Source organism: Callospermophilus lateralis, chromosome 3, assembly GCF_048772815.1.
Source record: "Callospermophilus lateralis isolate mCalLat2 chromosome 3, mCalLat2.hap1, whole genome shotgun sequence".
In the NCBI taxonomy this organism is placed as follows: domain Eukaryota; kingdom Metazoa; phylum Chordata; class Mammalia; order Rodentia; family Sciuridae; genus Callospermophilus; species Callospermophilus lateralis.
In genome coordinates this window covers 59,912,055-59,923,463 of record NC_135307.1, presented here as the reverse complement: position 1 = coordinate 59,923,463, position 11,409 = coordinate 59,912,055, and positions in this window count along the sequence as shown.

The window sequence follows — 11,409 nt, the reverse complement described above, 5'->3', positions numbered from 1 at the left end:
TAACTCTTAGTAACCTTGTTTTAGCAAAGACACAGACACAAAGCAATATTAAACTTTTTTCCATTTACCAATTTATGAAAACACACATAAGGTTTAAATATATTACCTTATGGAACTTAATAAGTAAAGAGTACTTGCTTTTATATTTAGTGGTTGATGTTTCAACACTTTAGCTTTGTAAATTAATCATATGTCTGTAAAAACCAAGATCTTAGACAAATGTAGTAAACAGAACTAACCATCTCTTTCTTGTTGAAGAAAAATCCTTCTACAGGATACCATGATGGTCCCATTGATATACTTAATAACTCGTCTTTAAAAAGCCATGGGCTACATTTTTGTATTGTATCAACATATGCCCTAAGTGTTCTTGATCTTATGCCTCCTTCCTCTAATAATTTCTCTTCCTCAGGGGTAAACAATTTTAAACCTTGAGTCAACCATTTTCCCCAGTTTGCCTGAGAAAGTTCAAGGAACAGGCAACTTGAAAAAAAAAAAAAAAATACATCAAAACAAGAACACATTGTTTTTTGAAATGGTCACCCATTCTCTAGCCTTCCGTCAGGGGCAAGCAATTTCACTTACCTCTAAGCTTCAGACGTTCCCCGCACGGGCCGCCAAATGCCGCAGTCTGGCTGGGCACAAGATAATCGAGCCAACACACCTTGTAGATTCAAACAGCAATTCTTTATTCCCGAATTCTCACTCTACACGCACGTTCTGGGAAAATCCACTACCTCCACCAGGCTCTGCGTACCAAATCTTTCAGAATCCCCCGAGAACTCCACAGGAACTCCAGGAGTGGGTGCCTGAGGCAGCAGGATACGCCCTATTCCCAGCAGGATCCACCCTAAACCCGGATTCACCCTAATCCCTCAGCAGGGTCACCTTTCAACCAAAACTCTCAAACATTCATGCAATGTCACTGCAAATGACCTGGGTCCAAGGCAAGCCCATTTCCACAATGGAGAGTCCTCCCTCTAAGCAACATTGGGTAGGCTGACAAGGAAATTGCCATGCGTCATTCCTACTTGGCTATGGCTCTCAGCAAATTTTTTTCCTCATTTTGGTAACATGGCATAGTGCATCTGGTAAATTTGTCCTAGGAAATATCAGATCTAGGATATATTTATACTTACTATTATTCTTTTTCTTTTGATAATGGGGATTGAACCCAGGGCCTCATGAATGTTACTTCTCAACTTAGCTGAACAGACCCAAAGTGGATCTTACCCATTTGAAAAATTTTTCAGGTCAACTATTTCTACTCTACTGGAACTTATCAACATCGTTAATTCATATTTTTGAGGATCCAGCAGGTTTAAGATGTTTATTTGAGATTAAAAGAAAAGAGAGGAAATAGATACATTTCATATCCTAGAGAAGTTGACAGGGTATTCAAATGAGAAAGGAGATGCACTTAAGTTTAGAAGTTATGTGCATTGCTGATGGGAACTTGGCTATCAAAAATTTTGACACTATTTGCAAACTCCTTATGTTTGTTTCCTATTGCTATTGTAACAAATTACCACAAACTTAGTGATGCAAATTACCAAAACTGATCTTATAGCTGAGGAGGTTAGAGTTCCAAAATCAGTCTCACTGGGCTAAAGGTCTGTGTCGGAGAGCTGGTTCCTTCTGGAGGCTCTAGCCTGTTCAGTTTCTAGAAGCTGGGGCATTTTTTGACTCAGGGTTTCATCCTTGAAACTAACCAACCTCTTTCTTCCATAGTCAAACCTCATAATACTATTTTTCTGCCTCCTTCTTTTTTTTCCCTTTATTTGTTCTTTATAGTTAACATGACAGTAGAATGTATTTTGACATATTATACATACATGGAGTGTAACTTCCCATTCTTGTAGTTTTTTCATGATGTGGAGTTACACTGGTCATGTATTCATATACGAACACAGGAAAGTTAGGTCTGATTCATCCTACTGTCTTTCCCATTCCCATTCCTCCTCCCTTCCCCCCATTTCTCCCTGTCTAATCTGGCGAACCTCTTCTCCTTGATCCCTCCACTTATTGTGAGTCAACACCTACATATCAGAGAGAACATCCAGCCTTTTGTTTGGGGGCACTGGCTTATTTCACTCAGTGTGACAGTCTCCAGCTACATCCATTTCCTGGAAAATGCCATAACTTCATTCTTCTGTATGGCTGAGTAATATTCCAGTGTATATGTACCACATTTTTTTATATCCATTGATCTGTTGAAGGGCACCTAGGTTGGTTCCATAGATTAGCTATTGTGAATTGAGCTGCTATAAATATTGAAGTGGCTGTGACACTATATTATGCTTAAGTTCCTTGGGCATATACTGAGAAGTGAGAAAACTGGGTCAAATGGTGGTTCCATTCCAAGTTTTCTGATGAATTGCCATACTGCTTTCCAGAGTGGATGTACCAATTTGCAATCTCACAAGCAATGTGTGAGTATATCTTTTTCCTCACATCTTCACCAACATTTATTGTCACTTGTATTCCTGATAATTGCCATTCTGACTGGAGTGAGATAAAATCTCAGTGTAGTTTTAATTTGCATTTCTCTAATTGCTAGTGATGTTGAATATTTTTTCATGTATATGTTGACCATTCATATTTCTTCTTCTGTGAAGTGTCTGTTCAGTTCCTTTGCCCATTTATTAATTGGGTTATTTGGGGGGTTTTGGTTTTAAATTTTTTGAGTTCTTTATATATCCTGTAGATTAATGCTCTATCTGAAGTGAAGTGACAAAGATTTTCTCACATTCTGTAGGCTCTCTATTCACATTCTTGATTATTTCCTTTGCTGTGAAGAAGATTTTTAGTTTGATACCATCCCATATATTGATTCTTGCTTTTACTTCTTGTGTTTTGGGAGTCTTTTTGAGGAATTTAGTTCCCAAGCCAACATGATGGAGAATTGAGCCTACATTTTCTTCTAGTATGTGCAGGGTCTCTGGTCTAATGCCTAGGTCTTTGGTCCACTTTGAGTTTTGTGCAAGATAAGAGACAGGGGTTAAATTTCATTTTGCTACATATTGATTTCTAGTTTTCCTAGTATCTTTGTTGAAAAGGCTATCTTTTCTCCAATGGGTGTTTAGGGTGCCTTTGTCTAGTATGTGATAACTGTATTTATGTGGGTTTGTCTCTGTGTTTTCCATTCTGTTCCAGTGGTCTTCATGTCTGTTTTTGTGTTAATATCATGCTGTTTTTGTTACTATAGCTTTGTTGTATAACTTAAAGTCTCATAGTATGATGCCAGACCTCCTGCTTCACTTTTCTTGCTAAGGGTTGTTTTGGCTATTCTCGCCCTCTTATTTTTCCAAATGATTGCTATTTCTATTTCTATGAACAACATCATTAGAATATTAATAGGAATTTCATAAAATCTGTATGATGCTTTTGGTAGTATGGCCATTTTGACAATATTTATTCTGCCTATGCAAGAACATGGAAGATTGCCAAGTGTGATGGCACATGCCTGTAATCCCAGCATCTCAGGAGACTAAGGCAGAGGGATCATGGGTTCAAAGCCAGCCTCAGCAAAAACAAGGTGCTCAGCAACTCAGTGAGACCCCGTCTCTAAATAAAATACAAAACAGGTCTGGGGATGTGGTTCAGAGTTTGAGTGCCCTTGAGTCCAATCCCTGGTATCCAAAAAAAAAAAAAAAAGAACATGGTAGATATTTCCATCTTCTAAGGTTTTGTTCAACTTCTTTCCTTAGTGTTCTGTAATTTTCATTGTAGAGGTCTTTCACCTCTTTTGTTCAATTGATTCCCAGAATTTTTTTTTTTTTTGAGACTATCATGAACGGGATAGTTTTCTTAATTTCTCTTTCAGTTGATTTATCAGTGCTGTATAGAGACACAATTGATTTATGGGTGTTGATTATATATCCTGCTACTTTGCTGAATTCATTTATGAGTACTAGAAGTTTTCTGGTGGAGTTTTGGGGTTTTCTAAATACAGAATCATGTCATTGGCAAATAGGGATAGTTTGAGTTCTTCTTTTCTTATTTGTATCTATTTAGTCAGCTTTTTTGCTGCTGTGACTAAAGGACCCAACCAGAACAATTATAGAGGAGGAAAGTTTATTTGAGGGTTCATGGTTTCAGAGGTCATAGTCCATTCCTGAGGCTCGAAGTGAGGCTGAACATTGTGTAAAAGAGTATGGCAGAGGGAAGCAGCTTACATGGTGATTAGATAGCAGAAAGAAAGAGATTCCACTCTCCAGATACAAAATATGTACCCATAGCAACACTCCAATTCCCACCTCCTCCAGTCACACCATACCACTTCAGTTAGCACTTGGTTAATCCCTATCAAAGGATTAATTCCCTCAAGACCTTTACAACACAATCATTTCTCCTCTGAATCTTCTTACATTGTCTCACATGTTAGCTTTTGGGGAACACTTCACATCCAAGCCATAACATTCTACCCCAGCCCCCCAAAATCTCACAATGCAAAACACATTTAGTCCATTCCCAAGAGTCCTCATAGTCTCAAAAGTTCCAAGATTGCTCAAAGTTCAAGTCCAAAGTCTTCTCTGAGGCTCAAGGCCATCTTACACTGTGAACTCCTGTAAAATTAAAATCAATTTATAAGTATCCAATTTATAATGGTACAGAATAAACATTTCTATTCACAAAATTAGGGGCATAGAAAGAATGGATAGGACCAAAGCAAGATGGAAATCCATCTGGACAAACAAGTCCTATAGCTCCATGTCCAGCATCTAGGACACACGGCATCATGATGTTCTCTCCAAAGAGCTTGTGAAGCTCTTCCACCTGTGGCCTTGTTGGTTATAGCCCAATTGGCCTTTCTGTTGGCTTGTCTCTTCTATATCCCTGCAGATTTCCTAGGATGATATACCGCATTACTGGCATTTCTTAATCTCGGGGTCTGCACTGCAGCTTCGGCTTCCTCCTCACATCTCCACACTTTGACTTCTCAGGGAGTACCTGGAGGGACTCTGACCCTGCTGCACTTTGCCTGGCCTTCCTTTGAAATCTTGGTGTTGAGAAACTAATGTGACACCACTTTTGAAAACCTAGCTTCTACCTCAAGGCCTGTCCAGAGGAAGGGGGTGTGACCCTTGTCCTTGAAAAAAACCTACAGAGCACTCCTAGGCAGATAGCCACCCTGCTGAGTTGTTTGTTTGTAAATAATGGGAGAGATCTGCAGCACCAGGAGTCCCTGACTCAGTTAGGCTAGGTGAGGACCCATAGCAACTCCCTAGCAAACACCAATCAGCATGAGACAGGTAAAATACCTGGGATGCCAGATGACCCCCCAGTCTCGGTGGTTGATAACATGTTAGGAAACCATGTAGTTTAGCACATATACCCCTCACGGCTTAAACCAATCAGTTCAAACAATCCCCCTCTTGTATTAACCAATCACCCCTACACAACTTGTTCCCGTCAGTGAATGTGCTAATCAATGTTAAAAGTTGTTGTTTGACTTTCCCATGGTATGGAATGATTAGCTGTGTGATGTTGTGACACATAGAGTATTCCCCCCAAAACCTATAAAATCTCACTGAACAAAGGACTGGGACTCACTCCCTGGGACCACTGCTTCGGAAATGGTTGTGAGTCCAAGCTTGAGCTTGCAATAAAGACTCTTGTGTGATTGCATTGGATTCAGCTCCTGGAGATCTACTGGGGTCCACGAATCTGGCATTACACTAAGCTCCCAGCAGAATCAGCCATTAAGCTCCACTTACAACAACCTAAAGCATTTCCAGCTTGCACTGCTAAACATCTCAAAATTCCTCCATCAATTCCAAAAAGCTCAAAAAGCTTCTTAACAACACTGTTAAGTTAGGCACAGTAATGACCCCACTTCTCAATACCAATTTCTGTTTTAGTCAGCTTTTTTGCTGCTGTAACTAAAGGACCCAACCAGAACAATTACAGAGGAGAAAGTTTATTTAGGGCTCACGGTTTCAGAGGTCTTAGTCCATAGAAGGCCAGCTCCATTCCTTGGTGCTCAAGATGAGGCATCATGGCAGAAGGGTGTGGCAGAGAGAAGCAGGGAGAGAGAGTCTCCATTTGCCTGATACACATATATATCCCAAAGCCATGCCGTCAATTCCCACCTCCTCCAGCCCCATCCCACCTGCCTCCAGTTACCACTCAGTTAATCCCATCAGGAGATTATTTTACTGATTGGGTTAAGACTCTCACAACCCAATCATTTTCTCCTCTGAACCTTCTTGCATTGAATCACGTGAGCTTTTGGGCATCTTGCATCCAAACCATAACACCATCCTTAAATTTCTTTCTTTTGTCTAATTGCTGTGGCTAGAGTTTCCAGAACTCTGTTGAATAGAAGTGGTAAAAGAGGGCACTCCTGTCTTGTTCCAGTTTCTGGAAGAAATGCTTTCAATTTTTCTCCATTTAGAATGATGTTGGTCTTGGGTTTAGCATATGTAGCTTTTACAATGTTGAAATAAGTTTCTACTATCCCTATTTTTTCTAGTGTTTTGAAAATGAATGGATGCTCTATTTTGTCAAATTTGGCTTCCCTCTTGTAAGTACTCTTGTGATTACATTGGGCCCACCTGGATAATCCAAGATAATTCTCCCCACTTCAAGGTCCTTAACTTAATCCTGCCATCAAAGTATTTTTTAACTATGTTAGTATATTCATAGTTTCTGGGAATTAGGACCTGGATATCTTTGAGAGTCAAAAATTTAGCCTGCCACTTTTATTTATTTATTTATTTAGTACTGAAAATTGAACCTGGGTGCTTTACCACTGAGCCATATCCCCAGTCCTTTTTAAATATATATTTTTTTAATTTAGAGACAGGGTCTCACTGAGTTGCTTAGGGTCTCATTAAATTACTCATGCTGGCTTTGAACTCACGATCCTCCTGCCTCAGCCTCCCAAGTCACTGGGGTTACAGGCATAATCCACCATGCCTGGAATCCTGCCAAAATTTTTTTCCCAGAAGTTCTGTTATTAAGTGTTTGCTCTAGAGGAAATGTGAACAGGGATTCAGCTATTACAATAGTCACATGAAGTATCCATACTGACTTTATTTTGGAAGAAGGAAATTTTTCAGCATTAATTAAAAAAACTAAAGCATTTATTCTTTTATCTCTCTAATTATGGATCCTCAAATAAAAGTAGTGTCAGTAATTCAAATATTAGTTATTAATATTAGAATACAATAAGGTTTGGGATTTGGATGGGAACAATTTTATGTGAAGGATAATGTGTATTACAGGGTGACAGAAATGGAGGCAACAAAGAAAGTAGGTTGAAATTCCTTTTATTCCCCTCTGTATTTTTCATCATTATAATTCCAAATCAGACTTAACATCAAACTTGTCTCTGGAAAGATGGATGATACTATCATTAAGAAAATTGTCTTTATTCCCAGATATGACAATTCCATTCTATTAACCAATCATGCCTGAGATTGCTCTGGCATGCAAGTCTGAACAGGCTTGCTTGAGACTGTTGTGGAATTTCTGAACATCTATTTGGAGGCATGTTAGACTTCTAACAGCACTGAATTTAAGAGCAAAGCAGATCAGTGAAATATAATACTTGAATGTTACTAGTAAGTAACTTGGAATTCTCAATAGACATTCTGGGAATTCAGAGTCCTCTGAGTAATATATGAATCATAAGGAAGAAATCTGTTATTTTTATGCCTCTTATTTACACCGCCCTTCTTCTTCCTTCTCTACTAATTTCCAGGACTTTCCCTTCATTCTTCAGTGGCTCAGTTGGTTTTCACATATTTCATTTCTACTAATATGTTGCCTTTACGTCCCTTAACTTTCTCAACTTCCACCCCATGCCAACCTCTGGCAAGTCTGGTCACACCTAAGAGCTGTTATCATTTAAAACTGAAATTCCCCTCTGACCACAACCTCCTGTTCCTGCCCTTTTCATTTCCTCACTGTGCTGAATCTGCTCTTTGTCTACATTATTATCTTTAGTTCCTTAGTCCTGATCAGTTCAGGGTGAGCATCACCAAAGGCAAAGGATTTTAATATTTTGTGTTCTGTTCAGACCTGTCTTGACCAAATGCATGATTTCGATTATGTTTTTAAAGAACATAGGATAGCTCTTTCAATAGAAATTTTAAGATGTATTAACATGGGAAAACTCAAGGCAAAATGTAGTTTCTTTATGAACACTATTTACCTACCACTGTTTAGATTATTCTATAGTTAAATATATTCAATCCTTATCCCCAGTCCACTTTCAACTACTCCTCTAATCCTAAATTTTATGTTTTGTTTTTCATTGCTGGGATAATATCCAGGACTTTATGCACACTACAAGAGCTCTGCTACTGAACTATACCCTCAACTCCTTCAACTTTAAACACATTTTTGTTGGATTTCGTCAATCAGAGTTTTTTAAAAGGGACCACAATGCTATATTCCCCCAAGTCTTCCTGTCTTCTCACTTTTCTTATTTCCTTGAAACTTTTGCCTATATCACCTTCTTAATTTGTCCCAAATTGTACAGATTTTTTTGCATCCCACCTTTCCTAGGTGCCTTCTTCCCAGAGTTCTCTAAAGTTCTGAATGGACTAGATTCTAGGCTTGCTATATACACATGACACCGAGACTTAAATTCATTATTTTCCTTAGATGTGTGTGTGTGTGTGTGTGTGTGTGTGTGTGTGTGTGTGGGCCCAGGGCCTTGAACATGCCAGGCAAGTGCTCTACCCCTGAGCTATACTACTAGCCCAATTCACTATTTTTCAATCTCCATTTTTTTCGCTTTGTTTGTTCTTTATGTATGTGAGAACATTATTCTCTAATTTTATTAGAACTTATATTCTGGTAACACACTAGGATAGAATACATGGAAAGTATACTTTCTGAGTCCCAAAATGTCTTTATTTTTCCCTTATTTTGGGATGACATTTTGGATAGATATGAAATTGTAAATACAATTGGTTTCCCCTCTTTCATTTGAAGGAAATGCTCCATTGTCTTATGATAATCCTTGTTGTTGATGAAGGATCTGACACTACTCTGATTCTCATTCCTCAATAATTGCCCTATGCTTTCACTGGAAGTTTTCAAGATCTTTCCTTTATGCTTGATGTTCTGAAATTTCACAATGATAGAATAAAACACTCATCCTTTTTCTATTAATTTTGAAGGGCACTTGCGATGCCCTTTCAAGTGGGAAATTCTTTTCACTTTTGAAAAAAATATACTTTTTTGGTGATATCCTCTTTATCTTCTCTAGTGTCTCTGTAGTTCATCTTATTGATATAAAACCTATTTCTCTTATCTTTTCTCTCATATAATTCCTACCTTGCATCCTTTGGTTTTTTGTTCTATTTTCTGTGAAATTTAAAAAAAATATTTTTTAGTTATTGATGGACCTTTATTTATTTATTTATATGCAGTGCTGAGAATCAAACCCAATGCTTCACCCATGCTAGGCAAGAGCTTGACCCAGCCCTGTTTTCTGTGAAATTTACTCATTTTGTCTTCCAAACTTTATTCTGAATATTTTGGCAAACTGTCTTTAATTTCCAAGAGCTCCTTATTTTTTTTCTGAATGTTTCTCATAGCATCTGGTTGTTGTTTTATGGTTGCTACATTTTCTCAAATCTGTGTAAAAAGTATTGTTGCTTAAAATACTTATCTATACTCTGAATTTTTATTTGGGGTCTGTATTTCTGTTTATTTATCTTGCTATTACTCATGTTGCAAAATTTCCTACAATTTCTGGGAATCCTTGATAGCATATTTGTATTTAAGAATGACATGTTAAATACACACAATTTAAGAGTTGGGACCTGTTGCCTGGAAGACAGGTTAGCTGTTGTTGCAGGACTTACGAATGTCAGAGTGCCAAGACCTTTGCTTTTGGGCCATTTGATTTCTCTGGAAAAGGACATGAAGTTATAACTGCTTGTTGGGAATAGGTGCTCAGTTGCCTGAAATTCTAGGAATGGAGGAGGGGTTTATGGAGGTTTCATTTTCAATTAATGCTTATTTTTAGCTCCACATTACTTTTCCATCTTTTCTCATTCAACCAGATACTTAAGAGTCCTAAGCCTCTCTTGAGTCTTTGGCTATATGTGCTTTTACATGTATTTTAGGCTGGGGCCTCCTAATCCTATTTTATCTTCATCTCCTCCCCATATTTCTATTTTTTATCTTCCAGCTATTCACCAATGTTGTTTCTGCTGATGGCCCACTTTGTGTTTTCACAATAATTAAATTTATTTCACTATCAAATGTGGTTCAGGGTGACAGAAGGAGATACATTTATGTGGCTTAGTCTCCACATAAAACAGGACATTTCCATTTTTTCCCTAATTCTTTGCATTCTGGTTCTACCAAAGTAATTCCACTTAAACTTCTTATTTTTTTAATGTTTACTTTTTAGTTGTAGTTGGACACAATACCTTTATTTATTTATTTTTATGTGGTACTGAGGATAGAACCCAGGGCCTCGCACATGCTAGGTGAGCACTCTACCACTGAGCCACAACCCCAGCCGTCCACTTAAACTTCTTGAAAACATTCCTAGCACATGTATTTTTCACCTGCTCCTTCCCTCTAAATCATGTTTACCTTGCACCATAAAAGAGTAAAGTTTGTTGCCCTAGAGAAAACAGTAGAGCTTTCAACAAAGTAATCAGGAAGACAGAGAGCAGAGGATAGAGAGGAAGTTCCCACAAGACATGAAATGGAAGTAGCACATATTTTGGAGAAGTCAGACTTTAAGAAAAGTCTGGTCCCAGTTTGGAGTAAGAGATTGTAGTGTTAAAAAGCTGGTGAAATCCCCAACAACTGTTGAAGACAGAGGAATTTTGTCTCACTTCCCTTGGTACTTTTGGAAGTCATCTTTGTAGGGAGCCTCTGCATCTTCAGGGAGAGGCACAGCAAGAGAGGTGCAGTTCATTTAGGCAGCTGGGTTTGCAATGGTGTTTCTAAGTATGCTTAGCTCCCATGTGGTGCAGAAATGATGCAGGTGTTTTTCAACTTAGAGCCTGTAATAATAGCCATGGGTAAAGTTTTACTGGGTTCTCAAAACAAACAAACAAACAAAAGCCCTAACAACAATAACTAACTGTAAGCCAAGTGAAAGTTAATAATTGCAAAAAATAGTTGAAGACAAAGTGGCAAGCGGAAAACAATAGTTTCTAGGGCCAGAGAGTCAAAGATAGAGAAAAACTTACGGAGACAGACAGTTGAAGTCAAAAGCCAGCACTGCCAAGATAAGAATCATCCTAGCCAACCATCACGGTTTCAGAAGACCTTTAAATTCAGGCAACATCTGTATGATATTACATAGTTTTGTATTAGCACAATGAAATACCCAAGACAACTAATCTGTAAAAAGAAAAGATTTAGCTCACAATTTTGGAGGTTCAAAGGCTAGTACCTGCATTAACTCAGTTCTAGCAA